The following is an 11087-nucleotide window of genomic DNA, read 5'->3' as shown; positions in this document are numbered from 1 at the left end:
CTTTTACAGGACCTGTTGAAACACTGGACTGTGTCATACCCTTTTTATGACCGTCAGCTGGAACTGTCTGGGAAACTAGCATTTTCATTTTCGTGTCTTTCATGCGTCTTTGTTCATGTTCTTGTTCCTCTCTAATTCTATTGTGATGGTACTGTAACATTTGTAACATTTGTGACGGGGTGTTACCTTGCCAGGTACTCTCGAATTTTAATACTCTATTCTTAACTTGGGGCAAAGAATTTTCAACTAACTTTGTCACAAACAGATGTGGATATGATTCGCTACTTGCTTTTATTCCACTATTTATACCAAAACATTTTTCGAATCGGGCATAGAAATCACTAGTGTCCTCGTCTGGTTTTTGTTTACAGGCTGAGATTGCACCCCAGTCTTCCTTTTTCGTAGTTAATAAACGTGGCAGTACCTGTACTAGTAAACCTGGTAGTGTTTTGGTCTTCTCCCCAAGCCCCGCACCTGGACCTCGAGCTTTTTCTTCGTTTTCTAATGCTGTCCAATCTATCTTTTGGTCTCCCACCTCCCAATCCTTTTCCTTGAGTTTTTCATAAATGCCCGCAGGCATTAATACCTTCAATATTGTCATAATGTCGGGGTAGGTATACTCTCCCATGAGCAACATGTCTTTAATTTCTCGGTGGAAACCCGCTGGGTCTTTGTCATGACTGGGTACCACCTTCTTCATTTCCAATAGTTCTATTTTAGATATGGGTGTGTATACAAACACACGTTTAAACTGATTGTCCTCACCTTTTATCGGGTGCACTTCGCGTAAGGGATTCTGTCTATCCATATAGTACATCGTTCTTTCCTTGATGGGCAGTGAAACATGTTCGGGACATACAAAAAGAATGTACTGCTTTCTGGATTCTAGTATTTCTCTAATTAGCTCAGTACCTGAACCTCTCCATTTATTCGTGAGTAATTTAGTCAATATATCAGGTAAGGGACCAGGGTCGGAGTGTTGGCTTTTATATAATATAAGGAGTTGTTGAATCATATAGATACCAGCTAAACGCTGTTCATCTGGGGCGAGGTTCAAAAACGTGTGTGCTAATGTATCATCACTATATTTTCCGGGACTATCAACCCAATGAACGGCTGACCTGGCTAATTCTTGTTCGTCCATAGAATCGAGTATATGATAACCCCTTCGTTCTCGGAGTAGGTTGTCAGCGGCTTGGAACGAATGTTCGGGGGACCTTATATTTATTATAGGAGTTTGGAAATTTCTGCTATTATCTGGACGTACCGGACGTATCGGATCAGTGAAGCATCTAGTATTATTGCAAGATCTTCCTCTACCTACATAGGCCATGGTTTCTAACTGTCCTGTGGGCAGTTCTAATTCTTCCTCGTCTTCGGTTTGTTCAGGTTCGTCTACTACTAATCTTTCTTCGTGTATTCGTTCTACTTCTTTACGGATCTTGCGGCACATAGCTACTATACATGATCGTTTATCATGTCTCCCCTCTGATATATTCTGACTCCATGTGGTAAGAATTTGCATTTCTTTCGGATTTACCCCTGGTTGGTCTTGATTTCTGATCACACAATTTATGAGGAAACGTAACAGTTCCCCCTGTATTTCCACTTTTTGGTACTCCATGGCTCTGTTAATACTCTCAGAATCTCGCCCTGACTGGACAAAGTGATATATATTTTCTAAGTGTGTAGTCATTCCTGGTAGCTTCCCTAAATATATTGCAGCTCGTCGGATACGTAATGATGCTAGCATCATTTCGTCCCCTTTTCCGGGCACAGGGTCATATCTACAATCTATTAGAAGTTCCTTGAGCGCGTTGGGAGTTACTAGTTTGGGCGTACGTTGGTGGGCTAATTCTTGAAAGGAAAGTTTATTTACTCTGGGTGGCGTGGAAAAAATGTTTGATGTACCTCCGGTAGCCCCACCTGGGGTGCTGGATGTGAAAGGATTCGTCGAACGTGATATAGCAACTATAGGTGTGGATACAGATGTCGAAGCAGATGTGCTTGCCTGAACTTGTGTCGGAGTTTGCTGTTGCGGAGGTACAGACGGAAGAGGGTCTTGGCGTTGAACCCCCTCTGCAGGCGGTCTATGTGGCGCAGCATTAGCATACTCGGGAGCTGCGTCGTCTAAATAAGAGGAAAGAAAAACATCTTCCGCGGTTCTGGGATGCCCTTTGGGATGTACTTTTATCGGAAACAATGGGGGTGGCAAGTCTTTTGGTATCTCCGGAGTAGCCTTAGGTAATCCTTCGGCCAGGAGAGGATACATACCATTCATAAGGGCATTTCGTTGTCTGTCTACTTGTTCTGATTTTACTCGAGTACCTTCTTCAATTAATATATTTTCTCGAACTTTATTTAAATTCTCCTTACTCTTCTCTTCCTGTCTACGTGCTTTTTCTGTACGTCTATACGATTCTTTACGCCATAATTCAATGGCGTCTTTCTGTGATTGTCTGGCTTTCTTTTTCCATAATTCTTCCTCTACTTTCACGATGCAATCCGCATCCCAGGTCCCAGCTGCGGGCCACCTCTGACTTTCTGGTAATTCCTTGGTGTAGTCTACCCATAAATCGAGAAATAATATGGCGTCTAGGCCATGTTTATGATACATAAAGTACCCTGGAGTGTCCCTAGGAGGAATGGGAACAGCTTCTTCGAGTACCCCTTTTCTAGTTTTGATCTGTCTTAATTTCGAAAAGAGCGGCATTTTGAGAACTGATCTGATCTGATACCTAATTTTGAACACGTTTAATACAACGAAACACAATAATGAACAGTCATTCACACCACAATATGCAGAACGTATTTAAAAACATTTAACATTTAACATTTAATGAACAACAATGATGGCCGTTCACTAAGCATAATACTCGATACTAACTAGATAATTCTGACTTCATATACTAGACATACTTGATATACTGCTAGACAGTACAGATACACTGCTGAAACAGTGCAGACCGGATTTGTGTACCCAAACCCGTCTTGACCGGCACAACCTATGTGCACGTCAGAACGCCTCCCCGACAATGGTACTCACCGGGTAGCTCGGAACGGAAGGCCTCGGAACTGAACTGAACTGGACTCGGACCGGACTGGACTCGACTCGATACTTCGGAACTTCGGAACTTCGGAACTGGTGGGCCTCTGTATACCTCGGATCTTGCTCTCTCAGCTAGGCTCTGGTCGGGATACTTCGCACTTCTCACCGCCTCGTCTGGGTGTTGATCGCAGCCTCAGTTACCCCCGCTCGGCAGGAGGGAGATACAGGAAATCCTGTGGGTACGCGTTGTTGTCCGTCCAGCTGTGACAGGAGACCGGGCCTGCAACGCACCTCCGGCGCGTGAGATGAGAAAGTGTCCCTGTTCGGGCGCCATATATGTGGTAAATAATTTAATTACCGGGACTTAATTTGATGCGGAAAATCTATAATAATAGCTCAGTATAATAAGAGGCAGAATCCGTGGTATTAGAGGTTCGGAACGGGCTTTATTCCAAAATCAATTCGAATTGAGGACTCCATATTCCATCACCACGAAGGTTCAGGAAGTGAAGGACTCCACTTTATTGACAAGTAATCATTTATATACAATAGGCATTACAGTGAAACAGATGACGGAGGCGTAACAGTTGATAACAAAGATAAGAACATACATGCGTAACTAAAGTGGGTGTAACTAAAGAACGTCATCAGGTATGACGTCATAAATGGGTGGTTCCATGAAAGAATTTCGCAATGTCAGCAGAAATACTTGGCAGAGATGCGCGCGCAGCAGCATGACGTATGATTGACGTGTAACTAGGGGATGAAGGGGACTTGACATTTTAGCTCTACATGTGGAGACAGAAGTCTGGGGTTATGTCAACCTAATCCCAAATCATATCTAATATCCTATGTTTAAAGAACTGTGTTATCCAGAAAGAAAGGTCGCTTAGGATAGAATCTTATTCTATACTGACTATGCTGTCCGTTAGTGCGTGTACAAGCGTCTAAGTGTCTACACTAGAAGCGAGGGCAGAAATCTTCCATAGTAATAGGGCTATGAATTACTTGCATGAAGACAGAGAAGCCGGGCCCTTTGCTCGGTAGCTGGGAGAATGTTTACTTAAACTACTAGACAGGAATGTATTGGATAGGGAGCGGAGCAAAGCAGATAATCTTGAAGGTGAAATACAGTTTTTGGCAGGCAACAGGCTGGAGTCAGGCACCGTTAGCCGCGCAGGGAGTAGGACAAAGTTCATGGGTACAGATGCGAGCTCAGACTGGAGCTTTCAGAGGCAGAAGGCAGAAAAGACTTGATGGCAGAATCAGGGCCTACTCGCCTGAACTGTAAAATGGGATAAGTGAACCATATAAAGCCGGTGGCCTTTCATACTTAGGAATAGAATATCCGGCCCATTCATGGCGGATCTGAAAGAGGACATGTTGACGGTGGACGCACATGTGTTTGCGTCTTCATAACTGGAACTGGAGGGAACATACATGTACTTATGGTTTATACATGAAACCGTTGGGGTCCAAGATAGGGGACATAACTGACCATAAAAATCCATATTTCCACAGAATGCCGTCAGGCTTGGGTTCACGCGTGAGAGTTCCAAAGAGCATCACATTAAAGATAGTAAACATTGTACAGTGCGCCGCGCAGACACTACCACTAGACAATAAGAATGCGCCTACAAGTCTAAATAGGACCTGTAACAATTCACACTCAATAAGATGCCTGGTCACGTGACCTCAGACTGTGCTAGAGGCCCGCACCCGCCACATCTCGGGCATCAAGGCGCTTGCAATTATTTTAAATAGTAAACCTTAACATACACACGAGGAGCATGGTGCAGCCCATCGTTTTTATCGAACCCGGGTCAACTGCTTGGGTTCAGGATCGGGAAGATTAAGTGATTCGCCCAGAATCACAGGATGTGAACGCGTCCCCGAGGCTCGAACCCCGGTTTCCAGCACCAGAGTCGGCAAACTAGCCGCCAGACCACAAATTGCGTGTACGCCTTTAAAACAGTAAAATTGAGACTGGGAGTCTCCGACCGTCCCTTAGGCCACAAAGCGTCTGTCGGGATTGGCCCGGAACACAGGCCTAGTCAGCGTCGTATCCGGGAGAAAATCCCCCGGTCCCCCATAAAGGTTGTCCGCCCCCCCTCTCCCCCCCCCACGCCACAACTCCTTTCCCGCCGAAGTAAGGGACCTAACTCACCCGGGACAGCCCGCGACAAAAACTATCCCCGGACATGGCCACGGAGAAGGGCGACCCTTCTACATTGAGCCCGCCCCAACCGTAACCCGACCGGGGCGAAGCCCCCCCCCCCCAGCCCACCCGCGGCGTACTCCGGACAGGAGACTTAGTCGTGTTGGCAGGGGGTACTGACGTCGGGAGGTTGCAAGAATGTCGGGCAGGTGAACGGTGTGAATACAGAGGACCCAGTAGCCTCGCGATGAAGAGGTCAGTTGGGCCCACTTCCCACAAACCAGGCCTCCTATGCATCGCTTGCTAACGCATGATGGAATCTTGACGCACACCACCAGTGTGAGACACGAACCGCGTCTCCACCATACAGACCCCTTAGTCACCCCACAACCACGCAACACCGACAGCACTCCGCGCACGGCCCTCCCCCCCCGCCCATGGTACACCGACCACAGGGCCCCGTCTCCTGGTACTGCCCAGGGACAGGGCCGGGGCGAGAGGAAGGTCACCGGCAAACTCACCACGTAAGCTTGTAGCAGGCTGAGCGCGCACACGACGATTCTGCGACGACGAACTGCGACCTCGGCCCAAGGCGAACGAGAGGACAAGAGGACGAGTAGGGGACGGAGACAGTATAAGTACCCCTGTCTCCTGCCCGCCCTCGCCGGAAACAGCTATCTGTTGGGGTCTCCCCCGGACTAGCCCAGGGACTCGACCTCCCACCCCTGTGCCTTCCTGTGGCACTAAGGCGGCCGCCCTCCAAGGGGCGGGCCGCTGCGCAACCCCCCCCCCCCCCCCGGGCAGCCTTACATAATGTATGTGCACGGGTGCCGTGCTTTCTTTCAGCACTGTGCTGCTCTCATATATTTCCGGAAGCTGTCTGCTCAGCCTGCTTGCGCGGCTACGTTGTCACTGACTTTACGGTGTAAGGTTTCTGTTTTACTTCATATCTTAGTTACACAGATGGGAGCTAAGGCTTCGACGTGTGCTTAAAGTCTGGAATCCTTAAAAAGAAAGGTGAGCTCAGGTATTCAGTGTAAAGTAGGTCCACTATTTGATTTAACGATATTTCTTTGAAAAAATTGTTTGGGGCAGGGGTGGGATTCGAACTCACGCCTCCAGAAAACTAGAGTCTAAATCCAGCGTCTTAGAACGCTCGGCCACACTATTACGTTTCCATTTTGTCTTCCATCTATTTATGGGTCTGCGCTCTAGCGTCAATGCGTCCCCACGTGGATGTTATATAATTGTTTAAAATCAATGAGCGAGTCAAAATCTCACCGGCGGCGACAACTACGGAAGACTTGATTGGAAATTAGTGTGGAAGCGTGATGAGCGACACGGCTAAAGGGTGTTGCCACATGGCGAAAAAGTGTAAAACATTGTTTTGGATCAGAAACGACAGCAACCATTAGTAGTGGAAGAGATTTAAGGAAATGATGGATAAAATGTCAGGTTTGCATTGTCCAACTCATAATTAGGGCACAAGTTCCCCCAAAAATGTTGAAGGGATTAATTATTCCTGATGATGCTCGATGACAACTCAAGGAGTGACGTCACAGGAAGTGATGCCAAAGTCCTATCAAATCCTTAAAGAAAATCAACGCTTTTTACCCTCCTTGCCCATGTTGCCTTTACCCTACAGCCACTTCTTGTGACAGATACCCAAGCTTCACGAGGCAAAACGTGTTGTCTCAGCGATGGCTTTGGCACACCAGCAGGCTGGAAATGCGTGGGACACAAGCATTACTCATAGCCCTACTCCTCCTCCCAGTCATCACTAATGAAGATTACTGGTAAGTAATTGTCTTATTACCTCTAAGCAGTGCTTTAGGTGGGATAAATAAACTTTAGGGGAGGTGGGGGTCTCTTGGAGGGGCATGTCCTATCTAATCAAGGGCGTGGCTTAAACACATAACCTAACAAGCATTTGCAATGCAATAGGTCTTGCATTTACACGTAAATTGTAAATGACAATGCGTTTTATTTATGTTTCAAAAACCAAAACATAAATAAAAGGCATTGTCATTTACAATGCCATTGGCTTAAACTCGCCTAAATGCAAGAGCTGTTGCATTGCAAATGCTTGTTGTTGTAGTTGCCTCCCAAACCTTCTACAAAGTCATTATTAAAAAGAGTAGTATTGTATGTTTTTAATTAGGTGACTAACAGTGGGTAGTTTTCAGTTTGTAAAATAAAAGCAGTCCTTTATCATGTAATATGTCTGATCGTTAAGCATAGAAATAACAGATGATGCATCAAACTCAGTTTTCGTAACTTTATGGGGCTGAGTAGGGCTGGGCGTAGTTGGCCTAGCGCCACTACGCAGAGTTTTGGAAAAAATGTGTGGAAAATGAGCACACGTCCTGAGGGTCCGTGTGCCCGGGACAGGAATCCCTCGTGCCTGGGCAGGCTCCCCGATCTCCCCGGCCTGGCTGGATTGAGAAGCAGGGACCGGCCCCGGGGCCTGGGTTTCGGTCAGGGCCTGGGGTTTGGGAGTCCCCGTCCTGCGGCCTGCCAAGTGTCCATCTGCCAGGGAGAAGGGTCCCTGGTACAGAGCCCTGGAAACCTGCAAGGCTCCATGGGTCCCGGGCAGTCCTCCCCCGCGCGGCTGGGCCCCAGGAGCGCCTGCTGGCCTTCCCATGCCTGAAGCCCAGCATGGGGTCTCTGAGCCCCCCGAGCCCTGCAGCCCCGGAGCCCTGCAGCCCCGGAGCCCTGCAGTCCCCGAGCCCTGCAGCCCCGAGCCCTGCAGCCCCTGAGCCCTGCAGCCCCCGAGCCCTGCAGCCCCCGAGCCCTGCAAGGGCAGGCGGGAGCCCTCCTGCGAAGGCTCGGGCAGGCAGATTGGCGTTATTTCAGTCCCGGCCATCTGGTCGATCCTCTCCCCTCGGCCATCAGGTCGCGCGCAAATCTTTCCAATGGGGCGACCAGATGGCCAGGCCGGCCTGGAAGTCCCGATGAGGGCTCATTTGCCTCCCGGATCCCAGCCAGGTCTCCAGGTGGTCGGGCACGTTCGTGCCTAGGATCCCCTGAGCCTCGCGGTGCGCACGGGTTCCCAGAAAGAGGGGTGGCCTTCCTCCAGATTACTAGGGGCAGGGTATGCTGGGACAACCCTCCCGGGCTGGTGGTTCTCTGCCGGGGACCAGATGGGCTCTGCCCGGGCAACACCTCCCTAGGCATCCGGGGCTCCCTCCACCGGCCCACGGTGTGGCAAAGTGCCCGGGACAGGCTCCACGGTTCCCGGGCAGTCATCCCCCAGGCGTCCGGGCCTGAGAGCTCCGGTGGTCCTCCCCGTGCCTGAGTCCCAGCCGGGGTCCCCAAGTCCCCGGAAAGCGGAGCCCCTGAGCCCTGTGTGGACAGGCAGGAACCCTACCGCGAAGGCTCTGGGGGCAGATGGCAGTTCTTTCGGTCCCGGCCATCTGGTCGCACCTCTCCCCTTGGCCATCTGGTCGCGCGCAATGCTTTCCAATGCGGCAGCCAGATGGATGGGCCGGCCTGGAAGTCCCGATGAGGGCTCATTTGCCTCCCGGATCCCAGCAGGGCTCCAGGAGGCCGGGCACGTTCGCGCCTAGGGTCCCCGGAGCCTCGCGGTGCGCACCGGTTCCCAGAAAGAGTGGTAGCCTTCCTCCAGATTACTAGGGGCAGGGTATGCTGGGACACCCCTCCCGGGCTGGCGGTTCTCTACCGGGGACCAGATGGGCTATGCCTGGGCAACACCTTCTAGGCATCCGGGGCTCCCTGCCCCGGCCCGCAGCGTGGCAAAGTGCCCGGGACGGGCTTCATCGTTCCCCAGGCAGTCCTCCACGCCGGGCGTCCGGGCCCTCAGAGTGCCTGGGGGCCTTCCCGTGCCTGAGGCCCAGCCGGGGTCCACGAGCCCCCGGGAAGTTTGAGCCCCCTGAGCCCTGCGTGGGCAGGCGGGAGCCCTACCGCGAAGGCTCAGGGCGGGCAGACGGGAGTCCTTTCGGTCCCAGCCATCTGGTCGCACCTTTCCCCTCGGCCATCTGGTCGCACGCAATGCTTTCCAGTAAGGGCGACCAGATGGCCAGGCCGGCCTGGAAGTCCCGATGAGGGCTCATTTGCCTCTCCGATCCAAGCCAGGGATTTCTAGGGACAGGGTACACTCTCGGACCCCTCTCGGCCTAGCGGTCCTCAGCCGGCAGCTGGATGGGCCAGGATGCTGCCCCTGGGCCTGCCGCATGGCAGGCTACCCCGGATGGGGTCCGGCGGGCCTGCCCCTGCTGGGCTGGGTCCAGGGGCCCCGGGGAGGGCGGCCTCCCCACCCCTGGCTACGTCCTCGGTTCTGCCGCGTGGCAGGATGCCCAAACGAGGTCCCGCGGGCCCGGGGAGGCTTCCCCTTCACCACCAAGCCCGGGAGCCCCGGCTGGGTTCAGGGGCCCCGCCGGGCCCAGGCTCGTGTGCTCCAGCCCGGGGCCCCATCCCCCAGCCTGCTGCCTCGCCAAAGGCCCGGGACAGGGTTCCAACGTGCCCGGGGAGCCTCCCCTTGCTCGGCTGGGTTCAGGGGCTCCCTGCGGCACCGGGGAGGGTGGTCTCCCCACCCCGGGCTCCGTCCTCAGTCCCGCCGCGTGGCAGTGTGCCTGGGATGGTGTCCGGCGGGCCCGGGGAGGTTTCCCCTGTGCCTCCGGGCCTGGGAGCCCCGGCTGGGTCCAGGGGCCCCACCGGGCCCGGGTCGGATGCTCCTGCCCTGGACCCCGTACCCCGGCCCACCAAAGGCCTGGGTTGGGGTTCTGTCGTGCACGGGGTGTCTCCCCCTGCTCGGCTGGGTTCTGCGGCTCCCAAGGGCACCGGGGAGGGTGGTCTCCCCACCCCAGGCTCCGCCCTTGGTCCTGCCGCGTGGCAGTGTGCCCAGGACGGGGTCCGGCGAGCCCGGGGAGGCTTCACCTGCGCCTCCGGGCCTGGGAGCACCGGCTGGGTCCAGGAGACCCGCCGGGCCCCGGGTCGGGGGCTCCGGCCCTGAGCCCCGTTCCCCGGCCTGCGGCACTGCCAAAGGCCTGGGGCGGGGTACCGTTGTGCCCGGGGAGCCTCTCCTTGCTAGGCTGGGTTCAGGAGCTCTGGCCGGGGCCCCTGAGGGACCCGGGGAGGGCAGCCTCCCCACGCCGGGCTCTGTCCTTGGTCCTGCTGCGTGGCAGGGTGGCCGGGACGGGGTCCGGTGGGCCCGGGGAGGCTTCCCCTGCGCCTCTGGGCCTGGGAGCCCCGGCTGGGTCCAGGGGCCCGTGGGGCCCCGGGTCGGGGCTCTGGCCCTGGGCCTTGTCTGCCAGCCTGCGGCACTGCCAAAGGCCCAGGACGCAGTACCGTTGTGCCCGGGGAGCCTCCCCTTGCTTGGCTGGGTTCAGGAGCTCCAGCCAGGGACCCGGGGAAGGCGGCCCCCCCACCCCAGGCTCCGTCTTGGGTCCTGCCGTGTGGCAGGGTGCCCGGGAGGCTTCCCCTGTGCCACCGGGCCTGGGAGCCCCGGCTGGGTCCAGGAGCCCTGCCGGGCACCGGGTCGGGGGCTCTGGCCCTGGGCCCCGTCCCCCGGCCTGCCGCTCCACCAAGGGCCCAGGACAGGAGTCTGTCGGTCCCGTGCAGGCCTCCCCTGCTTGTCAAGGTGTCCGCGGGCCCTGGGTCGGAGGGCCGGTCTGGTTCCCCTCGCAGCCTCCATGGCTGGGGTCCAGCTGGGGCCCTGGGCCTCCGGTACCCCATGCCCCGGCGCCCGCTCATTCTTTCGTTCGGGCACAAAGCGACCAGATGGCTTCCCTTTCAAGCCCGGCCATCTGGTCGCACCTTTCTCCTCGGCCATCTGGTCGCACCTATCCCCTCGGCCATCTAGTCGCACCTATCCCTTCGGCCATCCGGTCGCGCCTATCCCCTTGGCCATCTGTTCACGCA

The sequence above is a fragment of the Triturus cristatus genome, chromosome 3_2 (assembly GCF_964204655.1).
Source record: "Triturus cristatus chromosome 3_2, aTriCri1.1, whole genome shotgun sequence".
Taxonomy (NCBI): Eukaryota; Metazoa; Chordata; class Amphibia; order Caudata; family Salamandridae; genus Triturus; species Triturus cristatus.
The sequence above is the reverse complement of the archived record's forward strand: the minus strand, read 5'-3'. Positions refer to the sequence as shown.